At 46.0% G+C, this 11,562-nt stretch overlaps 1 protein-coding gene across 4 annotated transcripts in view; it reads right to left on the bottom strand.

Annotated features, from left to right (window-relative positions):
• The window catches only part of LOC141100657 (cytochrome P450 2J2-like), a 170,120-nt gene that overhangs the window by 21,940 nt on the left and 136,618 nt on the right, over positions 1–11,562 (bottom strand). The gene's annotated exons all lie outside the window — the stretch shown is intronic.

Genomic DNA, 11,562 nt, shown 5'->3' with positions numbered 1-11,562 from the left:
ATGTTTACTGTGGGAATTACAAAGGTGGGGGGAGGGCGGACACTGTTGATACATTAGGGACATGCATCTCACATGGAACCTATTATATATACATATAACTGCACAACATATTCTGGGTGCTGAGTGGTTCTGTAACACGGCTCCCCTTTTCAGTGACGCGATCGGCATACACAGTCTGATCCTCAACGGATCGGTTTGGGGATGACCGAAGTTTATGGGGTTGGTACAAGTTCCGTTTGTCGACTTAGTCCATCAGCGTTACCATTTTGTTTGCCGGGTCTGTAGTGGATGGTGAAGTCCAGAGGTTGTAGGGCTAAACTCCACCGCAGCAATCTGGCGTTGTCTCCAGAGACCCGATTAAGCCAGACTAGGGGATTATGGTCCGTTAGGAGGGAAAACTGTCGTCCATACAAATATGGTTGCAACTTCTTGAGTGCCCATACTACCGCCAGGCACTCCTTCTCGATGGCCGCCTAGCTTACTTCACGGGGCAGTAGTTTCCGACTCAGGTAAGCTATCGGGTGTTCTTGGCCGTCCGGCCCGACTTGGTTCAGTACTTCCCCCAATCCAAACATAGAAGCGTCTGTATGAACAAGGAAACGTGTAGTTGGATCGGATGCGGCCAATACAGGGGTATTGGTGAGGGCATCCTTTAGTAGGCGGAAGGCTTCCTCACACTCTGAGGTCCAGGTTACCTGGCGGGGTTGGTTCTTATGGGTCAAATCAGTGAGGGGCTTGGCTACGCTGCTGTAATTGGGAACGAATTTCCTGTAATACCCCGCTGTCCCTAGAAACGCCATGACCTGGGTTTTAGTGCGTGACATGGGCCATTTGGCTATGGCCTCAATCTTGGCTGGTTCTGGTCGCTGTTTCCCACTTCCCACCCAATGCCCTAAATACTGAACCTCTGCTTTGCCACATGACACTTGTTTGGGTTCAGGGTGATTCCGGCCTGGTGGATCCTGTCCAATACTGTTTCTAGGTGATGTCATCCAGGTAGGCACAAGCATAGTCCTGGAGACCATCCAGAAGCCGGTCAGCCAGCCTTTGGAAGGTCGCCGAGGCATTCTTCATCCCGAATGGCATAACTCGAAACTGGAATAAGCCGAACGGGGTGACAAATGCCGACTTGGGAATAGCGTCAGGACTAAGGGGAATCTGCCAGTAGCCTTTGCATAGATCGATGGTGGTCAAATACTTTGCCCCCGCCAGCCGGTCTAACAACTCATCCACACGCGCATGGAGTATGCATCCGTCACTGTTTTCTCATTGAGCTTACGATAGTCTACACAAAACCGTATAGTCCCATCCTTCTTGGGCACTAACACTATGGGGGATGCCCAGGGACTATCTGACTCTTCAATGACCCCTAAACGCAACATCTCTTGTATCTTTTGTCGCATCCCCTCTCGTACAGACTCAGGGATGCGGAAGGGGTTTTGTCACAGGGGTGTCTGATCCTGGGTCTCAACCTTGTGTTGTGCCAGGCCAGGCGAGTGTACCCCGGTCTCTCTGAAAACATCCTCTGTCGCAGCCTCAACAACGCCTCCGCCTGCTGTCTCTCCCGGGGGCCTAGGTCTTCACCCAAGTGTACCTGATCCCATGTTTTAGACTGAGTCCTTTCCCCTAAGACATCCGGCAAGGGAAGTCCGGCTAAATCCTCTGCTTCAGGTGCACAGATGGCCACTACCTCTTCAGGGTGCTCCCGGTAGGGCTTCAGCATATTCACGTGGAACATGCGGATAACCCTGGGGTCGTCACAATCGGCGACATTATAGGTTGTGTCGGCTATTTTCCCCACTACCTGGTAGGGCCCCTGCCATGCAGCTTTAAACTTATTCTGCTTAGTGGGCTCTAACACCAGGACCTTCTGTCCTATTTCCAAGGTGTGCTCTCTGGCCCTCCGATCATACCATATGCGCTGGCGCCGCTGGGTACGCTGAGTCCGGTTGGGGCATTGTCTTTGCAAGTGGCCCAGCTGACGGCAGGTGTGGCATCGCGCCCCAGGGGGACTGTGGTAGGCCGGGTTTCTAGCTGATCCCCCTACAATCTTCGGTGGTTTGGGGCCCTCCAGGTCCATGGGTGGGCCCCTAGTGACCACCTTTGATCCGGAGAACTGCGGCCTCCTGGCATCATGATGTTCATCGACCAGACGAGCGGCTTCCTCAAGAGTCTTTGGCCGCCTGTCCCGAAGCCATTCCTGTGTCTCGGGGTTTAGTCCTTTAAAGAATTGTTCTAACAGGAAGAGCTGGAGGACGTCCTCCTTAGTGGTTGCTTGGCTCCCTTGTACCCACTGTAGCAGTGACCGCCGTAATTTACAGGCCCATTCAGCGTGGGTATCGGTTACGCGTTTTATAAGTCCGTGATACTTTTGGCGATAGGCCTCTGGTGTCAGCGCATACCGGGCCAAGATTACTTCTTTGATCAGCTCATAGTTCATACAGTCCTCATCAGGTACCATGCGATAGGCGTCCGCTGCCCGGCCTGTCAGCTTGCTGGCCAGAATCTGAACCCGTTCCTCCGGCTTTACTTGATGAAGGACACAGTGCCACTCAAAGTCCTGCAGAAAGCCATCAATGTCTTCCTCTGCCTCCCCCCCAACTGTCGGAAGGCATTGTACTGGATCTTTTTGTGGCTTACTGTTGAAGGCACCTGGTCGAAGGCCAGAGCTCCCCCTGCTCGCTGACTCTCCTCTCTCCGCTCTGCCATCTCCATCTTGGTCCGCTCTGCCATCTCCATCTTGGATAGCTCTATCCTGGTCCGCTCGGCCATCTTTTCCTTCAGATCAGTACGCACATCAGCCATCACCTCTCGTATGATCTCTACTGCAGGTTTTAGGCCATAGAACGCCAGTCTGTTCTTTACCTCCCTCTGGAATTCGGTCTCCTCCACATTCACATTGGGGGGCGCTGCACTGTCGTGTTCCATGATGGCTGCTATCAAATCCGCTTTTGTTTTGTTGCTGGCGATCAACCCTCGGGCTTCCACCAGATCTTTTAATGTAGTCCTCTTTAACTTCTGGTAGTTATTTTCCATTCATTCCTTTCCTCCTGTAGAAGGGGTATCAAATCCCGCTGTCTGCCACCAGTGTAACAGGGTCTTCCAAGCTGGGGTACCTCTTTCAGTACCACCCCGTATTTTCGTAGGTCCGCTCTGCGTTGGCTGGAGTCTGAATGAATGACGCTGGCTGGAATTCCTCTGAGTGCATGGGCGCATATAAAAGATCACTGCTTCTCCATGTATTTCCAGTCTGACAACACTTTACTCACAGGACACAGAATATATCACACAGATACAGAGGGCCGGCCAATAGACAAGCGTCAGGCCAGACATGCATTACAAAAGCCGCAGGTGGCCGGAGCCTGCGGATGTTTACTGTGGGAATTACAAAGGTGGGGGGAGGGCAGACACTGCTGATACATTAGGGACATGCATCTCACATGGAACCTTTTATATATACATATAACTGCACAACATATTCTGGGTGCTGAGTGGTTCTGTAGCAGTCGATATTTCAGCGTTACTAGGGGTCAGAAAAAGAAGAGCCACCTTCACAGAATGCAGCCTTAGTGCTGCTGAAGGTGGCTCTTTAACTGAAAAATGCCCTGGGGGGGTGACAGGTTCCCTTTAAATATTTTAGTTAGGTGGGCAATGTCAATTGGGGAGAGGGATTGGAGGAGATGTGAGGGAATAGGTTCAGTGGTGCAGGGCAAGAAAAGGGGAGGCGCCTGGTAACTTCTTTCATAACAGGTTCAAATGTGGAAAGCGAGCAGTTGCGATGCGGGAGGGAGGGGGATAGAGGAACTGAGGGGATTGTGCAAAAATATCCTGATGGATATGGTTGATTTTTTTTCTAGGAAATAAGTGGCCAGATTGTCAGCGCTGAGATTGGCGACGGGGTCCTGTATTTTAGAGCTCAGGGGGGAAAGGAAATTTTCGAAGAGTTGTTTTGGATTGTCAGCTTGTGATGTTATGAGGGTGGTGAAAAGAGACTAGTTTGTCTAGATCAGGAGTGGGGAACCTCAGGCCCCAGGGCCATTTACGGCCCTCGATGACCTTTTATCAGGCCCCCGGAGCAGATTCTCAGGGACTGCATTCTTGGGCAGGGAGCTGTATTTTGATTGCCACAAGCTCATTAATTTCTTCTTGCTCTGTTAGCACACACACGCAGTGTTGACTAATGAATATTAAAGGGCATGCAATGAAAGATTACATCCTAACACCAGTGCCAGAGTCAGAATGTACTTTTTGGGCGGAGTTTGTACGGCCCCCGAAGAATGGTATAAATATCCAAATGGCCCTTGGTAGAAAAAAGATTCCCCACCCCTGGTCTAGATGAAGAGCTAAGTTCTAAGTTTTGAGTATGAACTTATAGTGGATGAAGTTTTCTGCTGGAAATAATTTTCTTAACTGATGCTCAGCAGTGGAGAAAATCACTGTGGATTATTAATAACTATGTACACGACGTTAAATTGAGGCGTAAATAGCGGACACAAATTTAGTTGATGTCATTACTTTCTGTGTTTACATACCCTACAAAATAGAGTACAAGTTTTATTAATAAATACCATAATATTATTATTTCTTTTTAGAGCACAATTGATTCAATGGTGCTGTACAGGAGAGAGGGTTACATACAAAATACACATATATAATACAGTGAACAAACTAACGGTGACAGACAGGTTCAGAAAGGAGAGGTCCCTGCCCTTGCGGGCTTACAGACTACAAAATATATGCATGTCCTCTATTTACCTATAACAGGTGAGAAGGACATGGGGATAAAAATTATGAATATGCTGTATCATTTATAAGCCTGTTAGCTTAGTTTGTTCTGTTTGGGCCATTAGGAGCATGGTTCTGCTTTGAAACATACAATATTAGAAAAACACAAACAGAAAAAAACCCACATCAGATGATATCATGGCCCCAGGGTCGGCGTCAGCACCTGGCGCACCCTGGCAAGTGCCGGGGCCCTGGCGAGATGGGGGGACCCACTCACGCTGTCAGTGATACCATACATAGATCCCAACCCCATCCTCACCCTCCCCGAGTGACCTACGCAGCCCCTCACAGCCAGCAATGAGTCATCGCTACGGCTGTTCTCTTGTGTGCGGCACAGGACCTGTGATGAGGTCACAGGAGGGGAGGAGTCTAGGTCACATGACCAGGGGCCTCTGTGGCTGCAGGACACTGCTGTGCTGGTTGTCATGGTGCTGGATGAGGTAAAGTTTATGCGTGGGTTCAGGAGGGGTTTACAGGGTGGATGTAGCAGAGCTGTGTGTATGCACCAGGTGTACGGAGCGGAGCCATGTGTGTACGAGGTGTACAGAGGGGAGCCATGTGTGTACGAGGTGTACAGAGCGGAGCCATGTGTGTACGAGGTGTACAGAGCGGAGCCGTGTGTGTACGAGGTGTACCAGAGTGTAGCCTTGTGTGTACGAGGTGTACAGAGCGGAGCCGTATGTACGAAGGGTACGGAGCGGAGCCAAATGTGTACGAAGTGTACTGGAGTGTAGCCGAGTGTGTACGAGGTGTACAGAGCGGAGCTGTGTGTACGAGGCATACAAAGCAGAGCCGTGCATGTACGAGGTGTATGGTGAGGAGCATTCACACCTCCCAACCGTCCCGGATCCAGCGAGACAGTCTCGATTTTGAGAGAGAGACTGCCCCAGTTGGGTGTTTACTTTTCCCGCGGACACAGGAGTGCACGGCAGAGCCCCAAGGAGCACTTTAAAACTCGCATGTGACGTTCTACCAGAAGTGACATGCTGGAAGCTGACCAGAAATGAGGTACTTTTGAGAGAAGATTGTGACAGAACCATGGAGGCACTTCAGGGAGTGCTTCAGATCCATCACCGTGTCCTCTGACAGCGCGGTCAACGGGATCGCCTTGGAATCGGGGATGCCTGCCATGTGTGCGGATCATGATATGTCCTGCACCAGGAGGCTCAGGTGGGCACTACAATGGGAGCCGGGCTGCTATGGTATCTTTATAGAATCTTTATTTCTCTCTCTGTTCTCTCTCTCTAATCTTTTTTTTCTTTCTCTCTCTTTGTTCTCTTTCTTTCCCCTTTCTTTCTTTCTTTCTTTTTCTTCTCTGTTCTCTCTCTCTCTCTGTTCTTTCTTTCCTCTCTTTCTCTCTTTCTGTTCTTTCTACATAGTAACATAGTAACATAGTTATTAAGGTTGAAGGGAGACTTTAAGTCCATCTAGTTCAACCCATATCCTAGCCTAACTTGCCCGAACATGTTGATCCAGAGGAAGGCAAAAAAAAACCATGTGGCAAACAGTAAGCTTCACATTGGGGATAAAAATTCCTTCCCGACTCCACATACGGCAATCAGACTAGCTCCCTGGATCAACGCAATATTAAGGAAACTAGTGTATATACCCTGTAATATTATACTTTTCAAGAAAGGCATCCAGTCCCTTCTTAAATTTTAGTAGGGAATCACTCATTACAACATCATATGGCAGAGAGTTCCATAGTCTCACTGCTCTTACAGTAAAGAATCCACGTCTGTGATTATGCTTAAACCTTCTTTCCTCCAGACGTAGAGGATGCCCCCTTGTCCCCGTCACAGGTCTAAGAGTAAAAAGATCATTAGAAAGGTCTTGGTATTGTCCCCGCATATATTTATACATTGTAATAAGATCACCCCTAAGCCTTCAATTCTCCAAACTAAATAACCCCAAGTGTAATAACCTGTCTTGGTATTGCAGACCCCCTTGTTCCCTAATAACCTTGGTCGCTCTTCTCTGCACCCGCTCCAGTTCAGCTATGTCTTTCTTATACACCGGAGACCAGAACTGTACACAGTATTCTAAGTGTGGTCGCACTAGTGACTAATATAGAGGTAAAATTATGTTCTCCTCATGAGCATCTATGCCTCTTTTAATGCATCCCATTATGAGCATCTATGCCTCTTTTAATGGATCCCATTATTTTATTTGCCTTTGCAGCAGCTGCCTGACACTGGCCACTAAATGTGAGTTTGTCGTCCACCCATACACCCAGGTCTTTTTCAGTGACAGTTTTGACCAGTGTTTTACAATTAAGCACATAATGATACATCTTGTCCGTTCTACCCAAGTGCATGACCTTACATTTATCCCCACTAAAGCTCATTTGCCATTTATCAGCCCAAGCTTCTAGTTTACATAAATCCTCCTGTAATATAAAATTGTCCTCCTCTGTATTGATTACCCTGCAGAGTTTAGTGTCATCTGCAAATATTGAAATTCTACTCTCTATGCCCCCTACAAGGTCATTAATAAATATGTTAAAAAGAAGCGGGCCCAAAACTGACCCCTGTGGTACCCCACTGTTAACCGTGACCCAGTCCGAGTGTGCTCCATTAATAACCACCCTTTGTTTCCTATCCCTGAGCCAGCTCTTAACCCACCTACACATATTTTCCCCTATCCCCATTGTTCTCATTTTATGTATCAACCTTTTGTGTGGCACCGTATCAAAAGCTTTTGAAAAGTCCATGTACACCACGTCAACTGCATTCCCTTGGTCCAGTCCGGAACTTACCTCTTCATAAAAGCTTATCAGATTAGTCTGACAGGAACAGTCCCTTGTAAACCCATGTTGATATTAGGTCATAAGGTTATTCTTCTCCAGATACTCCAGTATAGTATCTCTTAGAAAACACTCCAGGATTTTACCCACAGTTGAGGTTAAACTTACTGGCCTATAATTTCCAAGTTCAGTTTTTGTCCCCTTTTTGAATATTGGCACCACATTTGCTATATGCCAGTCCTGTGGTACAGACCCTGTTATTATGGAATCTTTAAAGATTAAAAATAATGGTCTATCTATGACTGTGCTTAATTCCTGCAGTACTCGGGGGTGTATCCCATCTGGGCCCGGGGATTTGTCAATTTTAGTGATTTTTAGACGCCGCCGTACTTCCTGCTGGGTTAAGCAGGTGACATTTAATGGAGAATTTTTATCCCTGATCATGTTATCCGTCATGGGATTTTCTTGTGAAAATACTGTTGAAAAAAAGTCATTTAGCATATTGGCTTTTTCCTCATCCTCATCCACCATTTCACCCAGACTATTTTTAAGGGGGCCAACACTATCATTTTTTAGTTTCTTACTATTTAGGTAGTTAAAGAATATTTTGGGATTATTTTTACTTTCTCTGGCAATGAGTCTCTCTGTCTCAATTTTTGCTGTTTTGATTTGCTTTTTGCAGAATTGATTTAATTTTCTGTATTTATTTAATGCCTCATCACTACCTACTTGCTTTAATTCTCTAAATGCTTTATTTTTATCACTTATTGCACCCCTTACAGCTCTATTTAGCCATAGTGGTTTCCTCCTATTTCTCGCATGTTTATTCCCATACAGTATATACAGTCATATGATAAAGTTTGAGCACCCCTTTTAATGTTAACCTTTTTTCTTTATAACAATTTTGGTTTTTGCAACAGCTATTTCAGTTTCATATATCTAATAACTGATGGACTCAGTTTTATTTCTGGATTCAAATGAGGTTTATTGTACTAACAGAAAATGTGCAATCTGCATTTAAACAAAATTTGACCGGTGCAAAAGTATTGTTATAAAGAAAAAAGGTTAACATTAATAGGGGTGCCCAAACTTTATGACTGTATAGTGTACAGGTCCTATTCAGGATGCTAATAAACGTCTCCCATTTTCTTTGTGTATTTTTATGTCTCAGGATATCGTCCCAGTTAATTGCACCAAGATCATCTCTCATCCGTTGGAAATTTGCCTTCCTCAAGTTTAGTGTCCTTGTAACCCCTCTACTACACATCTTATTAAAGGATACATGAAAACTTATTAATTTGTGATCACTATTACCCAAGTGACCCTCAACCCTTACATTTGATATGCGGTCTGGCCTGTTGGTTAATATTAGGTCTAGCAGTGACCCCCTCTTGTTCGGTCCTGAACCAGTTGTGAAAGGTAATTGTCTCTCATAGTTGTCAAAAACCTATTACCTTTGCTGGAACTGCAGGTTTCGGTTCCCCAATGTATTTCAGGGTAGTTGAAGTCCCCCATAATAATGACTTCTTGAGTCGCTGCTTCATCTATTTGCTTTATGAGGATATTCTCTGTTGCTTCCATTATTTTTGGAGACTTATAACAAACCCCTATCAGTAATTTATTATTTTTCCCCCCTCCCCTTATCTCCTCCCACAGGGACTCTACATTTTCATTAGATTCATATATATTATCACGAAGGATGGGTTTTAAGGATGATTTTACATATAAACACAGGCCTCCCCCTCGCTTTTTTGTACGGCCATTTCTGAACAGACTATAGCCCTGTAAATTAACTGCCCAATCATGGCTCTCGTCCAGCCATGTCTCAGATATCCCCACCATGTCATACTTATATTCCAACAACATTAACTCCAATGCCTCCATTTTGTTGGCGAGGCTTCTGGCATTAGTATACATGCACTTTATGTATCTCTCTGTACCTCTATTCTTTCTTAAATTTTTAACTGTTCTAACCCCACCCCCCATGCCACCCCCACCTTCATTATTTGTGCCCAGGTCTCTATCTGCACTGTCTTCCCCTCCTATAAAAGGAATACCCTCCCCCGTCCCTAGTTTAAACACTCCTCCAACCTTCTAGCCATTTTCTCCCCCAGCACAGCTGTACCCTCCCCATTGAGGTGCAGCCCGTCCCTAGAGTAGAACCTGTAGCCAACTGAGAAGTTGGCCCAGTTCTGCAGGAACCCAAACCCCTCCTTCCTACACCAATTCCTGAGCCACTTATTAACCTCCCTAATCTCACGTTGCCTCTCTGGCATGGCACGTGGTACAGGAAGTATTTCCGAAAATACCACCTTGGAGGTCCTTGCTTTAAGCTCACAGCCTAATTCCCTGAAATCATCTTTAAGGACCTTCCACCTACCGCTAACTTTGTCATTTGTGCCAATGTGCACCATGACCACTGGATCCTCACCAGCCCCTCCCAGTAATCCTTCAACCCGATCAGCGATGTGTCGGACTCGAGCGCCATGTAGGCAGCACACCGTTCGATGATCCCTGTCTTTGTGACAGATTGTCCTATCTGTTCCCCTAATAATTGAGTCTCCCACTACCAGAACCTGTCTGGCCTGCCCTGCTCTCCTATTTCCCCACTTACTGAAGCAGACACTCCTCCGGCTTTCAGAGGACATGCCTTGCTGCAGCAGTGCTACTCCTGCACTAACACTCCCCTCATCTGCCAACTTAGCAAACTTAATGGGGTGTGCCAGATCAGGACTAGCCTCCCTGGTGCCCTTCCCTCTACCCTGCCTTCTACCTGTCACCCAGCTAGCTGCTTCATTGTCCTGCAGATCCAACCTGGCATCCCCCCCTCATCTATCCCATTGAGCATCTGCTCAGTGAGCAGAAGACTCCTTTCCATATTGTCTATGGATCTCAGTGTTGCCAGCTGAACATTTAGATCCAGTATCTGGGCTTCCAAATGCAAAACATGCTCACATCTCGCACAGTAGTATGCACCCTCGACCGGCTGTTCAAGGATTTCAGACATGCGGCAAGACGTGCACTGGATGGCATTGGCAATAGTGGAGCACATCCTAATGGGGATTGCACCAGACAATAAGATAGGCAAAAATAAATAAAAAGTATTAATAAAATCTAACAGTAATTCAGTAATACCTCCCTTGGAAACTCCTTGAATCCAAAGTCACTGAATCTCAAGTCACACACTTACCACAGTTCGCACTTATACTCAGGTCACACTCAGCTCGTTCACACTCGCTCAGGCAGAAGATTTAAAAGAGGTTTTTTTTTCCCTTTTAGCAGCACACCACCTTGCTGCTCAATGCACTTCCAAAAGGAGTTGAGTCCCAACCAGCTGCCCCTTATAAACCCTTAATTACTGTATGAACTCCCACCCTTAATTAACCCCTTGTGAATATAGTTACACCTCAAGATTTAAATGCAATATAGTTAACCCTTTCTCTCTCTCTTTGTTCTTTCTTTCCCCTCTTTCTTTTGTTCTTTCTTTCTGTTCTTTCCCCTCTTTCTTTTTCTCTCTACCTCTCTGTTCTTTCTTTCTTTCCCCTCCTTTTTCTCTCTCCCAATTCTTTTTTTCTGTCCACTCTTTCTTTCTCTCTCTGTTCTCTCTCTCTCCCTGTCTGTTCTTTTTTCCCCTCTTTCTTTCTCTGTCTGTTCCTTTTTCACCTCTTTCTTTCTCTGTCTGTTCTTTTATTCTGTCCACTCTTTCTTTCTCTCTCTGTTCTTTTTCTTTCTCTGTCTGTTCTTTTTTTCTGTCCACGCTTTCTCTCTCTGTTCTTTTTCTTTCTTTCTTATTTCTTTCTATCTCTCTGTTCTTTCTTTCTTCCCCATCTTTCACTGTTCTTTCTTTCTTACCCCTTTCTTTCTCTTTCTCTGTTCTTTTCTCTCTCTCCCTCTAATCTTTCTTTGTCTTTCTGTTCTTCCTTTCTTTCTCTATGTTCTTTCTCTGTTCTTTCTTTCCCCTTTCTCTCTGTTCTTTCTTTCTGTTCTTTGTTTCTTTCTTTCTCTGTTCTTTCTTTCATACATACACTACT

Source organism: Dendrobates tinctorius, unplaced genomic scaffold, assembly GCF_039654945.1.
Source record: "Dendrobates tinctorius isolate UK_male_01 unplaced genomic scaffold, ASM3965494v1 ptg000107l, whole genome shotgun sequence".
Taxonomy (NCBI): Eukaryota; Metazoa; Chordata; class Amphibia; order Anura; family Dendrobatidae; genus Dendrobates; species Dendrobates tinctorius.
Note: the sequence above shows the minus strand (reverse complement) of the source record. Positions and strands in the feature narration are given on the sequence as shown.